The sequence below is a fragment of the Vulpes vulpes genome, chromosome 4 (assembly GCF_048418805.1).
Source record: "Vulpes vulpes isolate BD-2025 chromosome 4, VulVul3, whole genome shotgun sequence".
Lineage (NCBI taxonomy): Eukaryota > Metazoa > Chordata > Mammalia > Carnivora > Canidae > Vulpes > Vulpes vulpes.
Genome location: NC_132783.1, coordinates 7,040,055 through 7,059,167, shown reverse-complemented (window position 1 = coordinate 7,059,167; position 19,113 = coordinate 7,040,055).

Below are 19,113 nucleotides of genomic sequence, written 5' to 3'. Positions count from 1 at the left end.
ATCACTCCCAAGAGAGTTTTTCAAAACTAAATATCCCATGGTTTATATACTACTAAAGGACTTCTCCATATGATTGCAAATTAATGCATCATATGATAGAAACTTCCCATAACATAATGATTATAAATATTTAAATATTTGTTCATAGATAAAGATTTATGAGCAAGAGTTACATTTTTTCTTTTATGTATAAATTAGCCCTGGGATTTTATGAATAATTTAATATGAAAAATAGCTTTCAAAACTACGGTGAAGAGTAAAGCTGCATGACTTTTCTATATGTGTCTATGTCTAAACCTAAATAATACAAGGCATACTATGTATACAAATTATAAACCATATTTTAATGTTTCCTGAATTTCTAAGTATTTTTTTAAATGTTTCATGTTAAATACATCTTGAGGTCTTAAAAGACTACCTATCTAGTAGGATGTTCTGTGAACTAAACATTTTAATTAGGTCATCTACATAATGATTAATGCTGTATGTTCTGTTTGCAGGGGTTTTAAAATCTAGAGAAAAAAAGCACAAACATTTTTAAAATAATATTTTGAGCATGTCAAGACTGCATTCATTGAGATATTGATTCACAATACTGTCAATCCTTCTGAAGTGAAAAGAATATTAAGGAAAGCAATGCTTTGGGAACCAGCCCGATCAATTTAATATTGCCCTTAAAATCTCTTTTGATTTGAAAGAAAATATTTCTGAATTTAGGTCAGATCTTGAATACATTTAAAACGTTTATATAGTGTAATAAGTTTCTTATCCTTTGACAAAAACTCGTTAATATAATACTGTCTAAAATTCTAAATATACTAAATATTTTACACCCACAAATTTTAGACATTTTAGTAGGTGAAAAATATTAAATAACATGTTCCTAGTTTCATTTTATTCTCTACTAACTCCAAAAATTAATGTTTCTATTTTTTTCAGGAAATAATATAAATACTGTTGCAACTGATTTTTGAGTCAGCATTCCATGCAGACTATGAGCACAAGATTTATAATCACTCTGGATACTGACATTTTTGAGATCAATTTCCTTATCTATAAAATGAGGATCACAGTAATACTTATCATCTGGGTTGTTGTAATAATATAATAAGATAATAGAAGTAAAGTGCTTTACATAGTTACACCAAATAATTATCAAATTATTAATGATTACAATGAAATATTCATAATATCATTATCTTTATTCCAGAAAATAATGGCCAAATAAATTTTGAATTTTGTAGATGTTGGCAACAAAGGAAAAGTGAATCTATATCCTTGAACGTCTGTCTTCTTGTTATTTTCCCATTTTTGTGAGATATACTTGATGTATAACATTGTATTAGTTAAAGGTATACAACATAATGATTTCAGATCATTTACTATATAGACAGTAAAATAATTACCAGAGTAATTTTATTTATTTTTATTTATTTTTAAGATTTTATTTATTTATTCATGAGAGACACAGAGAGAGAGGGAGGCAGAGACACAGGGAGAGGGAGAAGCAGGCTCCATGCAGGGAGCCCGATGTGGGACTCGATCCCTGGACTTCAGGATCACGACCTGGGCTGAAGGCAGGCGCTCAACCACTGACCCACTCAGGCATCCTAACCAGAGTAAGTCTAGTTACTATTCATTACCTCACATAGTTACAACTTTTTAATTGTGATAGGAATTTTAAGATCAACTCTCTTAGCAATGTTCGAATGTACAAGTGTTTCTTGCTTTTAATAAGAGTAACAATTAGAGCAGCAATAGCATTAATAACAATGAAACAATTAGAACAGTGATAGCATTAATAATAATGATAATATTAATCTTTTTTAAACAATTCATGTGGAAAAAGTGTCAATCATATACCTTTCTTGTTTCACTGAATTATTACAAGTTTTGCGGTAGGTTATATTAATATCCCTAAAAGGAAGCAAAAGTAAAATAAACTATTGGGACTTCTTCAAAATCAAAGTTTCTGCACAGTGAAAAAAACAATTAACAAAACTAATAGGCAAACTACAGAATGTGAGAAGATATTTGTAAATGACATAGCTGATAAAGGGTTAGTATTCAAAATCTATTAATAACTTATGAAACTCAACACCAAAAAACCCCAAATACTTGTTAAGAAATGAGCAGAGGACCTGCATAAACATTTTTTCAAAGAAGACATCCAGATGACCAATAGACATATGAAAAGAAGCTCAATATCACTCATCAGGGACATACAAATCAAAGCTACAATGAGATGTCACCTCACACCTGTCAGAATGGCTAAAATCAACAACACAAGAAATATGGGTGTTGGTGAGGATGTGGACAAAGAACCCTTTTACATTGTTGGTGGAAACGTAAACTGCTGTAGCCACTCTGGAAAATGGTATGGAGTTTCCTCAAAATTTAAAAATAGACTACCTTAAGATCTAGCAATTCCACGACTTCATGCTTACCCAATGAATACAAAAATACTAACTCAAAGGGGGGTAGATATACCCTTGTGTTTGTAGCAGTCTTCTCGACAAATTATGGAAGCCAAGTGTTTGTAGCAGTCTTCTCGACAAATTATGGAAGCCAAATTATGGACATACAACATATGTCCCCCACATACAACAGCTGAAAATTGGATAAAGAAGAGGTCGTACATACATACAATGGAATATTACTCAGTCATAAAAAGTATGAAATCTTGCCATTTGCAAGGGCATGGATGGAACTAGAGAATATTACAGTAAGTGAAGTATGTCAGAGAAAGACAAATACCATATGATTTCACTCATATGTGGAATTTAAAAACAAACAAGAAATGAAAAAAATGGGAAAAAAAAAAGAGAGAGAGATAAGCCAGGAAGCGGACTCTTAACTACAGAGAACAAACTGATGGTTACTAAAGGGGGAGGGTGGGAAAGATGGGTGAAATAGGTGATGGAGATTAAGGACTATACTAGCAGAGCTGAGCCCCAGGTATATACAGAAGGGTGAATCACTATATTTTACACCAAAACTAATATTACGCTGTATGTTAATTAACCGGAATTTAAATAAAATTTAAAAAAGGACTACAGAAATTTAGAGATAATATAGCAAGGAATTTGAATTAAAACTCTAGGGAAAAAAAACTTTAGAAAAATTCCCTTTAGAATTCTTTTTTAACAACTATTCTATTTCCTCTCACTGCACACAGACACGTACACACACACATCAGTATTGAAACTAAAGTCATTATGTGACAGATTGAGAAATAGGAGAATGTTTTTCTTTAGGATTTTTATTTAAGATTATGTGCATGGCTCCCTCACTTAATATCCAACCTCACCCAGCACTTCCTGTTCCAGTGGTAAATATTTAACAGCTTCTGGCGGAAGTTTTGTTTTGTTTTTTTGTTTTTTGTTTTTTTGCTTTTGCTAATTGCAATTTCTATAATCTAGAATATTCTCAATATAGCCTATTTCAGGCTACAATGGTTGAAATTTAAAATAGCTTGTACAATTTCTGAAAACATTATTATCCATAGTCAATTTTAGTGGGCTAGTATGAACTAGTTGCTGTTTATTATTACATTCTTCTGCTTTATTTTTCATTAAAACACTATCACCTAACATATTCTATATTTACTGGCTAATTAAAAAAATTATCTCCACTGCTACCCCTAACTAGAATATATGTTCCATGAAATAATAAAATAGATATTTGATCTATTTTGTTCACTGTTCTCTCCTCAGCATCTAGAAAAGTGAGTAGCATGTAGCAGGCATTCAATAAATATTTTTGAATAAATGAGTGAAATAATGTTATGTTTAAATTGTATTACATTAAAACCATTGCTTACCCTATTTCCCTGCCCAAACATCCAACTATACTTACGCTGACATCATTGTTTTATTCAGGCTCATATATCTCTAATGAGATTTATTAAAATTATCAAAATAACTCTTACACTAATATTAAAGCTAATTTATTTTCTGGGTTTACAAAGTAGAATCCTAGATACTAAAAAATTAATATAAGCAATCAATGTCAGATGACTACACATGCCTTTGAATATGTGTTATATTTACCCTGTTTCTCTTTACTGAAATTATAAATATGTTTATATGTTAGAAAAAGATTGTTCAAAATTGAAAAATGAATCAGACTATTCAGCAACTTGATCATGTTTTGTACTATAATACCAACTCCCATGATTTGAGTTAAGCAGAAAACAAGATTTATTATTGGACACATTTATTTCCAGTTTAAAAAGTCCAAATTCATTTATTTGAGGGGCATATCTGAATTACTTATATTTTGATTCCATGGAATGTATCACCTCTAAGAATTATCCTTCTTTCTCGTTACCTCTTGGATCATTAATAAAACCACTAGCCATAGTTTATGTGCATTTGCATCTATATGACATTTTAATAGATGATAATATACGTGTATAAATACTTTTATTTTCATCCTTACTGATATTTTGTTATATAAGTAATTTTAATGTGTTTAGGGGATCCCTGGGTGGCTTAGTGGTTTAATGCTTGCCTTTGGCCCAGGGTGTGATCTTGGAGTCCCGGGATTGAGTCCCATGTTGGGCTCCCTGCATGGAGCCTACCTCTCCTTCTGCCTGTGCCTATGCCTCTTTTTCTGTGTCTCTCATGAACAAATAAATAAAATCTTTTAAAAAAATAAATAAATGTGTTTAATAGAGATCAAATACTGCATGGATTAGTGCATTAATGAACTGATGCTCTCAGAGAAGTTATTTTTCTTGTAGAAATATAAATATTTGTATATTTCTATTTCTTGTTTAATGAAATTAAATCGATGACATATATATGTATATAATACATACATGAACAGCTCAGTACCTGGTACATTATAAATTCTCAAAGAATGTTAGTTCATCTACATAATATAGTCTTTAAAGATTATTTATTTATTTACTTATTTATTTATTTATTTATTTATTTATTTATTTAGGGCAGGGAGCAGAGGGAAAGGGAGAAAGAGGATCTTCAGCAGCCTCTCCTTTGAGCGAGGAGCCTGAGGAGAAGGCTCAGTCTCATGACCCTGATATCATGACCTAAGGCGAAATAAAGACACAGACATCTACTCAACCAACTGAGCCCCAGGCACCTCTATATTTTTATAAAGTATATGAGTCATAGATGTTGCTACTCATATTTATGATATTTAGTATTTCATTTAACTTCTCAGGCTTTGCAAAGTACATCTGAAACCCAAAATAGGGAAAGAATTTAAAGTCATATTCTCTTTTTGTTTGAGCAACCAAACAACTGAATATGACGAATTTAAATTTGTATTTGCACATGACTTTCTGCTTAGCATTTGCTAGGTGTTAGTCTGAGAATATAAAGGAAAATAAACTAAGTGTGTTTGGAAATGCTTTTAGTTATTTACATGTCTGCACACAATGGTTAGGTTATATATATATTTAACATATTTAATGTTAAATGGAAGTGAAGGTGACAGTGGGACCCACAGAAGCAGTGAGAACCTTGAAAACAGACATATGGGCAGTGCTATGTGTTTTGCAAAGAACCACGGAGAAATGCAATCAGCTGATCCAGACACTGCATTTGATGTTTCCTTATAGGGTGTGTTCTGATTTGCTGAAATCCCTAAATACTCATTTACATAAACAACTGTTACAGGGATATTTTTACCATATAGAAAAAGTAAACCTAACTAAAAAGAGAATGAAAGAGATGATTTTTATTACTATGTAATTTAACAATAGTATGTTAAAATATTTGTATACAGCTAGTCAAATCTGGGGAATTATTAAAATATAATTTTAGGGATATTTCAGATAAAGCAAAATGATTAGATTATTAAATGGTGTGATTCTTATGGATGACATGGAGAAAAAAATTCTTGGTGATTATCTGAGCAAAATATGGGGTCTGATATTTTACATATCATTCATTCAATAGAAGATCTCACCAGTATGCCATGGAGTCATCTGTAAATATCCCCACTGCAGATAGGACACAGACGGTTAGAACCTCAAATGCTGCTCAAGATCCCATAGATTGGGCCTGAGAAGAGACCAAAGCATGGGCTGCATGGCATTTCCCCTAAGCTGATGCAGCTTGGTCTGTTCCTGACCTAGGGAGGAAGGATCAGGGGAGAGCACCTTCTTTGGCAGGCCCAGGGGAGCCAATTGTTTCTAGTCTGGGTTCTTGGCTTGCTCTGATCATCTGTGGGTCCTGACTTTCACCATGAATGTGAACTTGCTCTCAGCCCAGATTGGCAATGGATGTAGTTGATGCCCTGATGCACCTGTGCTTGTCAGGGGGAGATGGAGTAATTGAACCCTTGGAGCAACTCATCCAAGATTTCCTGTGTGGATCTCTACAAAAAAGACAGAGCCAGCCAGCTACTTGGGTCAGGAGGCATCAGAGGTCTTCCACCTAAATTGGGGTTCCAGGTGATGGCAGATCTAGCAACTAAAACAGTCTGTGGGGACACATAAGGTGTTCCTTGCAGCACTGCAGAGATGGCAAGAGAATGGCATCAGGTCAAGTGCCAAGGCCATTAAATGGCTGAATCACTGTGGCAGATGGCCCCACTGATGGAGTACTACGAAGATCTATAAAGACAAAGCTCATGACCTGTTGGGCCTACAATGATCTGGTGTGTTCTGGCACACGGCACCTTATAGATAAACATAGAGAATGGCTGCATCCCACCTTTCCTTTTGTATTAAATCACCCTTTTTAGTATGATGTTTTGTGAGGCCTGCAGATGTTCTGCAACGACAGTGGAGCTGTGTTCTACACAGTATATCTGGGACGCGTAGGTGAAATAATAAAAATAGTAGTGACCCCCCCCCAAAAAAAAAATAGAAAGTCTACTCTTTCTCTAAACTGCAAAAATACTGATTAATTTACCAATTAAATCACTTCCCTCCATAAATGTCAACAAGCCTGCAAAGAATTTGTCTTAAAAAAAATCTATATTTAAAATGGTATTTCTGAAGGTTTTTTGGTTACAATATGTGCAAGAAAGGAGTGATTTAACTAGGGCTCTTCCGATTAAAACAGCCTTTAATGTATAATGATAAAAACACACAAATTATCCTAACAACATTTTAACACCATTGGTTCCATGACACTAAATAAATGACTATTTTGAAAAGCCCAATCAACTGCTCTCAGGATTGATTTCATATCTCATGCCAGTGGGTATCAATCTGTTTCGGGCAAAAGATTCACGTGTGTCACTGGCTTAAAGTAAAGATTCCTTTATGGCCTCATGATTCCTTTTTTTAGTGTGTGTGACTTGACCCCAAGAAGTCTTTAAAGAAAGATCCCCTGGAGATAATGGCACGGGAAGTTACGTGTCCATAGCTCACGCTTTGGAAAGCACTGCCATTCTCCACTAAAACTCATCTTGTTGCTGGAAAAAGACGACTGTCATGGATGAGTGACCGAATCTCTTAAGGAAAATTTCCTCAGAGATTTCATGTTTGTGTCTGTGGGAGGACCATTGTGTAAGTAACCACAGAGAGAAAGAAGATGAGAATAGTATGTGAAATCTTAATGTAAATGAACATCAAGTCTTAGAAATGTGTTTTAATAGATGCAAATTGGCATCTATGAGACTTAAAAGATGATCGATTTATTTACATTCTGCACTTAGAGAGGCCTGTAACTTTTTGCTCAAAATATTTTTCCAGATTGTATGCTGCCCTTTGAGACAATCATTTTGTGATGTAAATCACTAATTTATACAGGCTATAATAAGTCTTCATACTACAAAAGTAAAGGATGGCTTGTCATTGTAAATACTTAAATGGAATAAATGAAATGGATGGATGCGTGGAAATAAAATACATAGATATTTTTTTCCCTCTCATTCTCTTTTCCTCTCATAAGTGAGGGACTACTGTATTGCAAAAAAAACCTGCTTCCTATTATTTTAGTTTATCCTATAGGCAAAAATCAGGTATTCTTGTAAGAAATAGTATAGCTTGTTCTTGAGAAGCTAGTTAAATATAGCTACTGTGGAGCAGTCTGATTCAAGGTCTCTAACATTCTGCATGGGTGAATAACATTGCTATGGTACATAATGGCTGTTCCTACCAGCAGAGCAAATTTTAGCTACTAGATAAAGGATGTAAATTCAGGTCAGTGCTTCAGTACAAAAAAAAAAAAAAAATGTTATTAGCAAGCTACCAAGTTTTTCCTTCCCCACTTGAAGTAGTCATTTCTCCTTTTCTGTAAGTTTATATTTTTAAAAGGCAGAATTCATAAATGTTAATTGACGCTACTACACATCAAACTTAATAAAATCCCCAAATCAACACAATAAAATCAATGAGAAAGTATGCTTGTGAATCATAGAATTAAGATTACACCCTCCTTATTTTTGAAAACTGAGCCCCATTAAATGATAGAATAATATTTTGCATTATTTACAATCTTAAAGCAGGATAAGCAAAGCCCTGGACTTAAAATCATTTAAAAAATCCTTTGTATTATATAGTTTCATAAATATATATACATATACTCACATCTATATATGTATAGATGTGTATTTTAATGAAGGAGATGCCCCAATGTACAGGTATGTCTGCTTCCACAGTTTTCCATCATGTTGACACATCTTGGGGCAGTTTACATTGTTTTCTTATGGATAGAAATACCCAAAGAATTTCAAAGAGTCCCTCAAAATAGTCCCGGGTTTCTCTATTACTAGACCTGCATATGGTTACAGTCTAAGAAACAAAAATAAAATGCTACAGAGAGGCAGTGAAACATTCACAAAGTATAAATGTATTTATTTGACTATTTTAATGCTATTTATTGCATATCAATTTGCTTGTACATAGGTTGTCAACGTAGATGAGGATTTCTATAAGACTGTACGATATTAACTAATCTAAGTGATGTTAGCCAATGTGAGGACTATGATAAACATGCTTCTTTCGTCTCTGAAGACAGTTAATTGATCAAAGGCCCCTTATGCTGCTCTTTGTTTTTGTTTGTTAGCTTGTTTGTTTTCGTTTTACTTTTTTAAATTTAATTTTAAACCCCAGTATAGTTAATATATGCTGTTATAAAAAATACAGTGTTATGTTAGTACAATATAGTTATTCAACACGCACACACCACCAGGTGCTCATCACAAGTACACTCCTTAATCCTCATCGCCTATTTAGCCACCGACCTCCCCTCTGGTAATCATCAGTTTATTCTCTATAGTTAAGAGTCTATTTCTTGGTTTGTCTCCTTTTCCTACTCCTTTGCCCATTTTGTTTGTTTGTTTGTTTCTTAAACTCTACATATGAGTGAAATCATACGATATTTGTCTTTCTATGATTGACTTATTTCACTAAGCGTAATACTCTTTAGTTCCATCCATGTTGTTGCAAATGGCGAGATTTCATTTGTTTTTACAGTTGCCTATTGTTCCATTGTATATTTATACCACCCTTTATCCATTCATCAGTTGGTGGGCACTCGGGCTACTTCTACAATGAGGCTATTGTAAATAATGCTGCTATAAACCTAGGAGGTCATGCATCCCTTTGAATTAGTGCTTTTGTATTCCTTCGATAAATACCCATTAGTGTGATTCCTGGATTAGTAAGGTTTTCTATTTTTAACTTTTTGTGGAGCCTCCATCTTGTTTTCCAGGTTGGCTGTACCATGCTGTACCATCTGCAGCTCTTTGAAATCCATGTTTGCCTTGCAGGCTGAGATCATGCTTCAGATGATCTGCCCCCTGCCATGCCTCAGCCAGCAGGGATACTAAGGCAAGCCTGTTCCTGGAAGCACCAGGACTACTCTGACAGATGACTTGGTCTTATGGACTCCCGGATGGCCTTGCTAAAATTACCTTAAAACTGATGGTAGCCTAAGAGACTTTGACCCAGTCTCCTGCCCTTTCTCCTTCCCTCCTTCTCTCCTTCCCTTCTTCCTTCTCTCCTTTACTTGGTGAGCAACTTCAAGTCTGGCCTCATGGTTCTCCCAGGTTCCCTCCCTATTTTCTCTCACAGATATTTTTTTCTTAATATATTTTGTGCATATTTAATCCCGATGTATTTATTTCTAGAAAGACTTGAAATAATGCATCTAAAATAAAAAATTTGTTTTGGATAATATAAAAAAATATATTTCAATGCCTTCTCCAATTTTCCTCTATAAAAGAAACCAAAGTTAAGCTGGGAAATATCAGAAGCAAATTTATTGTTATTAAATGTGCTTATTAAATGTATGGGCAGTGGAACATGAGGGTGGCACAGGAAATCTGCAGTGAAATCGTCCACGTAAATAACATGTTTTACATCTAACCTTTATTAATTGTGCTCCCAGATTCACAACATTGCACCTAGATTATTTAAAAGAGTGCTGTAATATCTAGAGACATTTACTGTACAGATTTAGCCATCATTAATAGTGTCTACTAATTTTAATCATTTATTTTATTATTCGTTCAGCCAACATTTATGGGATGCCTACTATGTGTCATGCTTTGTGAGCTCAATAAAACAAGCAAACACTCTGCTCTTAATAAATCTTACCTTCTGCAGTGGAGAAAGGGAAAGGCAATAATAAATAAAAATAAAACAGAGCATATCAGATGGTGAATAAATGCTACAAAGAGAAGTAAAGTCAAGTAAAATAAATAGAAAGCCTTGATGAGGGAGTAGTAGGAAGCAAACATTTTAATAGAGCCATCAGGGAAGACTTCACTAAAAATATAAAACTTGAGCAAAGATCTAAAAGAAGTGAAAGAATAAGTCATGAAGATATCTGCTAGAACATTGCAGGCAGAGAAAAGAGCAGGTACAAAGACTCTGAGACAAAAGCCTGCCAGCTGTAGGAAGACAAAGAACAGAGTAGCTGGAGCCCTGTGGAAAATGGGAAGTGGGGTAGTAGATGAGAGACAATATAGGAGTGAGACTTTCTAGAGCCTTATAGACAATCTCCCAAGGCTACTTTCTTTCTTTGAATGGGTTGGAAAGCCATTGGAAGATTTGAGTAGAGATGATAAACATGCTGCAGAAAAGAAAAAAAAAAAGAAAAACATAATTCCTACGTAGTATAAATATGAGCGGCACAAAAATAGAAAGGAAACAGGTTTGGAGGATTTTTTAAGACAGAGGAGAGGAGATAGTGAATTGGAAATAAGTGAAAGCCCTGTTGATAAATAGAAGTGGAGTTTGCTGGATATATTTTGTTATTAAAAATGACAAGATTAATTGCCTGGCAAGATATGGGATCTGAGGGAAAGAGTTGAGCTAACAATTGCTTTAAATTTCTGAGCAACTGGAAAGATGGGGTGGCCATTTATTCAGTTGGAGTAGGAGGAGTAAATTTGTGTGTATGGGAGAAGGTAGTGTGGAGTTCAGGAGATAGACTTTTAACACATTAAGTTTGAGATGCATAAGAAACATCAAAATGGAAGTTCTTTAAACCAGGAGGACACAATTTTGGGGTCATTTGTATAGACGGTACTTAATCCTTAAGGTGGAGTAGCAGGTGAGTATGGATAGAAAATAGAAAAGGTTCAGAGTCTGAGAATTAAAGGACTTCAATCCTTAAGTATTGTAAATGGGATGCAGGGAAAAACCTTCAAAAGACAGAATAAAGTTTAGACAGAGTTAAGCCAGCAGAGTGTGGCATCCCGAAATTCAAATAAAGGAAGTGTTTCAAGCAGGAGAGAGTGAACGGTTGTAATAAATACTGGAGGGTGAAGTAAGATGAGAGCTGCACAATGGGTTTAGCTCTGTGGAAATCAGTGCTGACTTTAACACATATTAGAAAAGAACTTGGGTGAACAATACGTAAAACCACAAGGACAGAGTACTCTTTAAAGCCTTTTTTAATTTATTTTTTATTTTTTATTTTTTTTATGAAGAGAAGTAAATAAATGGGTGATACTGAGTGGCAAAGGAAGTCAAGAGAGATTCTTCTCTCAGAAAAAGGAACTAAAACCCTATTTAAATATCAATAAGAAGATCTGATTAAAAGGAAAACTGTTAATGGAGATAAAGGGGGGCATTGTGGGAGTGGTTCCCTGAACAGAAGGTAGAAGAAAGGGTTCAGTTTTTCGCAGACTTTGTCCACGCTCCATTAAAGGCTTCCATTGAACAACTCCCATCTGTCCCAGTGTGTATTTCTATGTTCAAAAACTTCTTTTCTAGAGCCATGGAAGGCCATCTATAAGTTGAGCTAGACATTCCAGCAGCAACCTCAGCCAAAGACCTTAAACATTTACATATAAAATATTGATTTCCTTTATCCCTCAGGTGAATAGTTCTAAAGAATGCATTTCTGTTCTACTTCTTAGAAACCCCCCAGATGACTAAAGTATAGTCATTTTCACTGTAGTATCTGGTTTAACAGTGTATATACTTTATTGGACTCTAGTATAAATAGAGGTTTTAGATTTGGCTAAAAGTAGAGTCATCCGATGCCATTGGAAAAGAGCAGAGTATATGGCCATGGATGCCCTTTGATATTTGGGTAGATTAATGGGAGCTTGTATACAAACTCTTCTAATTGCTTGTATAATTTGAATGAAATTCAAAACCTATCAGTTGAGGATGAGGGTGGTGGAAAGAATTTGGAGGCTGAAAGGTACTAAATAGTCACCCAGGAGATGAGAAAGAGTGGGCTAGAGTAATGATTATCCAGGAGTATTAGGCAACTATATGAGATTAGTGATCTTATAATTAAAGTGAACTATTTGCACCACTGTTCTTGTTTCATTTTTTTTTTCCCTTGAGTCACATTCTGCTACACAGTTGGAGGTTGATAGAAAAGTGGATAGCCCTGGATCAGATTGTAGCTTTCAAGTCCCCATACCTTCTGAGATACACATTTAAGCTTAGTATAATCCAAAAACCTCTTCTCCTTAGGCTTTTACTGCACCATATGTAGGATGAATATGGGAGCTCCATAAGTTTGTGTGTTTTTCACATCATCCTTTCAAGCTTTCTCAAGAGCCAGCAATGTTTTTTCCCTCAATCCTAGTCTGAATAGACCTAGATGTATGACAGTTGTCCCCCTTGAGCCATATAATAACTTTTATATGATTCCCTCTTTTTCCATAAGAATTCCAAACTTTGAATTTCATAAGATCAAATTATACATTTTATTACCCTTTCTTGTTACACAAATGTGTGGGTTATTTCTTAGCTATTTTATTTTATTTTGTGTTGAGATATGATTGACATACACATTACATTAACTTCAGGTGTACAACATCATGTTCTGATATTTGTATACATTGCAGAAAGATCTTGAATATGTTAGTTTGGTGCTCCTGTCATAATATTTCTTATTTCCAAAAGACATGGATTATCCATGGATTTTAACTCTCACTATCTTTTTAAAAAAGTAATGTTGACTTTTGCTCTTAGCCACTTTCTTTCAAATTCATATGTTAGGTATTGTCATTACCAAAATCTGATCCTCCACCAAAATATTAACTTAAAACATTTCACTCTCAGACAAACATTCTTAATTTCCACTTCACTCCATCCAATATTCTTCCTTCTTCAATTATTTGACACACAATGGGACACTGAAAACTATTGATCCTAGTAACTTTTGTTTCACTACTCATCATGATTTCTGTATCATTGTTTCCTTTCTTATTCAGCTGAAATTCTGAGTCTTTACAATAATTACCCTTTGTACCCTTAACTCTATTCTCCCTGGCAATTGGTCATGCTTAGTTTACAGAACTAGTCAAGTTAAGGAATAATCAAGAAATCCACAGATTTTTTTATGTAGCCCGATAAAAGAGAAAAATATAGAAAATATTATTAGCTTATCTATATTTAATAAAAAAGATTATGTCCATTCAGTGTCTCAAACACTGTGAAATGTAAGCAGCATAAGAGGTATCCAGTTAAAGGCTTGCATGTGATTTGAGCGTATGTCACAGGATTATTTACAAATTTTTTTTCTTATGAAAAGACCTATTTGCAAAATATTCTTATAAAAATGTAAAATACAAATACTTATAATCTAACCAATATATGTAAGAAATGACTTTGTGAAAGCTTATAGTTGGAGTAAAATTGGTGCTTACAGAATGTCACCAATATTTAAGAAATAAGCAGGGAATAAGGAACGTTTTAAGTGGTCTGAGAAAGTTTCATCAAAGAAAGAGGAGGAAAACAATTGGCAAAGAATGGAAAAAAGATAACAAAATGGGGAACAGATTTACGGATGAGGGATTTTTTAATAGAGATGAAATGATGCAAACAGGTAGAGCAGATTGAAACTTACAATGTCTGATTTTACAATACAATCATTGATGACTTGTGCCAGGGAATTTTCTGTAGAAAGCCAATGTTGGAAGCAAAATTGTGGTGAGTGATAAAATGGAAGGAAGTGGGAATTGTAAACATAGACTATTTTATCAATGCATTTGGTTATGCTGAAGAGGAAGATCATATTTATGGGCAGGCAGAGAAAGATGAAAGATATTTTATGATCAAGAAGGAGTCTTGGTTAAAATATTACTCAGTAGGAGATTCTGAAGAGCAAGAGATTAAAGTGTTAATTTTTTTTTCTTTGCTATTCTCTGGAAACCACATGATGATGCTTAATCATTTAATGTTGCTAGGAATTGCACTGTTAGACAACAAATATTTATTTAACTTGGAAAATCCTAATAGAGTCCCAGGCTCTTCTATTGCCAGTATTAGGATTTTAAACTTCTCTTGGGAAAACACATGGTTGATAAGTTGTCACCGGATTTCTAAATCTTGCCACCAACAGATTTTTACCAAACTATCACAAGACAAGACTTACCCTCTCACCAAAAGAGAAAACAAGTGGAAACTCATAATAAGCTGCAAAAATTTTATGCTTCATACTCAGGGAGGGGGAAAAGACACATACATGATTTTTCATATTGGCTCAGTTGGCCAAAAGGAAAAGTTGACCATTTGTCTCCCTGAGGAGAAAAGTTTCAATTAAATGTCACTAATTCAGTTATCTAGATTGTAAAAGAGAGTATAAGACTATCACTTTGGAAGGAATTAATAATCACATCCATTTATTATTATTATTATTATTATTATTATTAATCACATCCATTTAACATGACAGTATTCTTTATTGTTTTAAGGATGGATGGATGGATTGATTGATTGATTTTAGAAAGAGAGTGCAAAGCCCAACTTGGGGTTGGATTCCATGACCCTGAGATCATGACCTGACCCTAAACCAAGAGTCAGACACTTAAGAGACTGAAGTTCCCCAAACATGACAGTATTGTTATAGCATAAGAAAAAATGTAATTTTACCTCCTTCCCCTCTACAAATTGTATGGCAGTTTTTTCACTTTTGAATGAAAAAAAAAATTAACCATTTTAAGTAATATTTGACTATTATTTAACATTATATTTAGTAAAAATTAAAGAGTCTTGTCAACTACAATCCAATGTACACTAAAAACATTTTGGACCAATATCTATTTCTTTTTGTTATGGATGTCCATATCATGATTTATATAACACCAAATTTATTAAGTGGATCCTAGAATAAAGAAGGGTATTATCCTGGTATTTTCACAAAGTTTCTAGAAGTAGCATTTAATACGTATCTGAGATAAACAAAAATAACGTGAGCAGTCTTCAAAGTGAACTAACCACATAACTTTTTAAAAACGTCTTCAGATGATGCCTGCTTTCTTCTTTGAATCTGTTGATTTGGAGACATAAAAATGATAAACTGTGTCAGTTTTTATTAGTTGCTTTGACCTAAAATATTTATTCTTTTTATTTTACTGAATACAGTATAACTATATACATATAGTTATAGTTATATAGTTATATAGTTATATAGTTATAATAGTTATATATATAGTTATAATGTATATAGTTATATATGTGTATATATATATATATATATATATATACACCATAGTTATATAGTTCTTATGAATATATAACTACTATGCAACTACTCTTATGTATTGTGTTTAGAGAGAGTAAGCCATGACAGGATGAGGGAGTGAAGTCACAAAGAAGTTGGGGACCAAAAAACAAAAAAAAAAGCAGTTGGGACCAGATCTTATGGTAACTTGCGGATCATGACCAGACTATGTATTCGTTCTAAATGTGATGGTTTGCTTTAGAAGGACTTGAGGAAGGAAATGATTTGATCAGTTGTTTTGTTGTAGTTGTTGATTGCAGAGTTTTGTTTTTTTGTTTTGTTTTGTTTTGTTTTTGTTTGTTTTGTTTTTGTTTTTTAGTATTTTGGGTATTTTGTGAAGAAATGAGAGTAGAGGGGTAGAAGAGTGTATGAGAGTCTCTAGGGATGCGTAAAAAGCTACCACAGTCTGAGTGGCTTAAAATCAACTAAAATGTATTCTTTCACAGTTCAGGAGGCTAGAGGTCCAAAGTCAAGGTGTCAGCAAGTTCACTACTTCTGGAAGCTCTGACAAAGAAACTGTCCCCATGCTGCTCTTTTAGCTTCTGGGATGACTGGCAGTCTTTGAAGATTTTTGGCTTGTCAACTCCTCACTCCAAGCTCTGCCTCCATCTTTATTTCGCCTTTGTGTTTCTCTGTGTCCTCTTCTTTTTTCATAAGAGCACCCATCATTGGATTTCTAAATATAGGAAGAATTTAATCATCTCAAAATTTTAAAGAAATTAATCTCTTAAATTTCTTTTTAAAGAAATTATCTCAAAATTTTAAAAGTATAAATGAAAAGACCTAATTTCCAAATAAGGTTGCATTATAAGTTTTCAGGTGAGCATATATTGAGAGAATGGGTACCGTTTTCCCCACTACAGGTGGTAGAAAACAAGAAGACTAGGCAAGAAGTAATTTAAATAACCCAAATATAAATTATGACTGTGTCTTGGACTATAATGTTGAGAGTATGGTTATGGTAAGACTTGATTGTATTTAAAACCAACTTACTGAGGTAGTGGGAAAAGTCAAAAGTAGATGCAATGTGAGGTCTGTCTAGTGGATAAAGGGTAATCAAATGGGAAAAACTAAGAGAGAGGTAGGTTTTTCAGGGAAGAGTATTAACATTTCTACTTTGGACATATTAAATGTATGATATTTATAAACATACATCATTATCAAGTGTGTGGCTTTGAGGAAGTCACTTCGACTTTCAGAGATGTCCATTCCCTCATATTAAGATTGAGACAGTGACAATGCGTCCAAAAGAGGCTACATGTAAGATCACCATCACACACAGTAGGTCAATATGAACATTTATTTTTGTCATATATTCCACCATTTTTTGAATAAATTTCATGGCCTTCCTCATACATTATGCATATACATTTAAAATACACAAAATTAAATAAAACATTTATTTGCCCTAAAAGGTGGAAGTATCATATCAAGGAATAATTTATAATCATATATGAAGAGCAATTTATAATAGTTTTTAGGTATAAGAGTTTAATCTAGGAGAAGCTAATTTTTTTTTTCTTTTCAGTTAATAGTGTGGTTTGTATGGAGACAAAGAAATGCTATCATTTAAATCTTTAGGCTGCTATTATGTATTAGGTTACTAATGCTGTGGTTTGCCAGTTTAGCATTTTTATTTCATAGCTTCCTTGAAAAACTAAAAAGTGAGACACTGAGGATATGCAAACATTTTATTAGTACACATCCTAATAGCATCTCCCCATTTTATTGCCAAACAAACAGCATCTTCACATACCCACTACATTTCAGAGTTCATCATCTCCAGGAAGCTTTCTGCAATTACACTCACTCATAGTATCAGCTACTAGACACATAAATTTCTAACCGTATTTAATAAACTCTCATAGCACATATGGCTTTTCATAAAAGTAGGCAAAATTTTGTAAATAAAAAACATGAGGGGTACCTGGGTGGCTCAGTTGGTTAAGCATCTGCCTTTGGCTCAGGTCATGATCTCAGGGTCCAGGGAGCAAGCCCCTTGTGAGCTCCTGGCTCAGTGAGAAGTCTTCCTCTCCCTCTCCCCCTGCCACTCTCCCCACTCCTGGGCATGTGGGCAAATGCATGCGCGATCACTATTTCTCTTTCAAAAAAAAAATAATATATTTTCCAAAAAAATAAATAATGTAATAAATTTTAAAAAGATTAAAAAGGTGCTACAGAGAAGACAAATTTCCCCTTTGACTGGCCGGGCAGTGTAGAGAGGAAACAGGTCAAAGGGGACTGAGGGGACTAACATTTATTGAGCAACCACTAAATGCCAACTATTTATTATTTTTATTATTTTTTAATAGAAGGCATTTTATTTTAGCATTGCCACTCACCGGAAAGGTATCATTTTCTTCCCTCCCCCTTCTAAAGATGTCAAACCCAAATTAAGTAGATTAAGGTGTTAAGCTTTAAATAGTGGAATTTGGGGTCAAGCCCAAAACTATCTGACCTTGGTGAATCTAAGTACAATCTATTTTACTACAATGAAATGTGGTTATTGAAAAAAAAAATCTCACTGATATAGGACCTAGAGATACTCATACTCCCCAACTATTACACTTTATTGTGGGGGGAAAAAGCATGAATAAGTGGTCGGGAATAAATAGATCTTAGCAACACATTACTAAGAACAAATTATTGATCAGATTTTAATGGATCTAATGTTCATTCTTGTTTTTTTTTTTCCACAGGAAATTTTGCATCACTTAGGAAACCACTGCTCTATGCTTCACCGTTTTGTGATTTTTTTTTCCTATCTTACTTGTCTTAGATTATGAGATGGAATTTGTGGCCTTTTAATAAGTTTGTATAACTTCAATCTTAGAGATAAAAGAAGTATGTTAATATATTACAGATTACACCATAAATGTTTGACCGTTTAATTATACTAACACAGGTTTCTGTAAAACATTTTGAAGTGATTTGTATTCTCATGCTTTTCAGGTAATGATATGGAATGTAACAAATGTTACAATAATTTATATGAGCACATGTATATTTTTTGTTTTATTTTTATTTAATTTCACTTTATTTTGTTTGTTTATTTATTTATTTGTTTATTTATTTACGAGAGACACAGAAAGAAAGAGAGAGGCAGAGACACAGGCAGAGGGAGAAGCAGGCTCCATGCAGGGATCAAGCCTGGGACTTGAATCTGGGACCTGGGGATCACACCCTGAGCCAAAGGCAGACACTT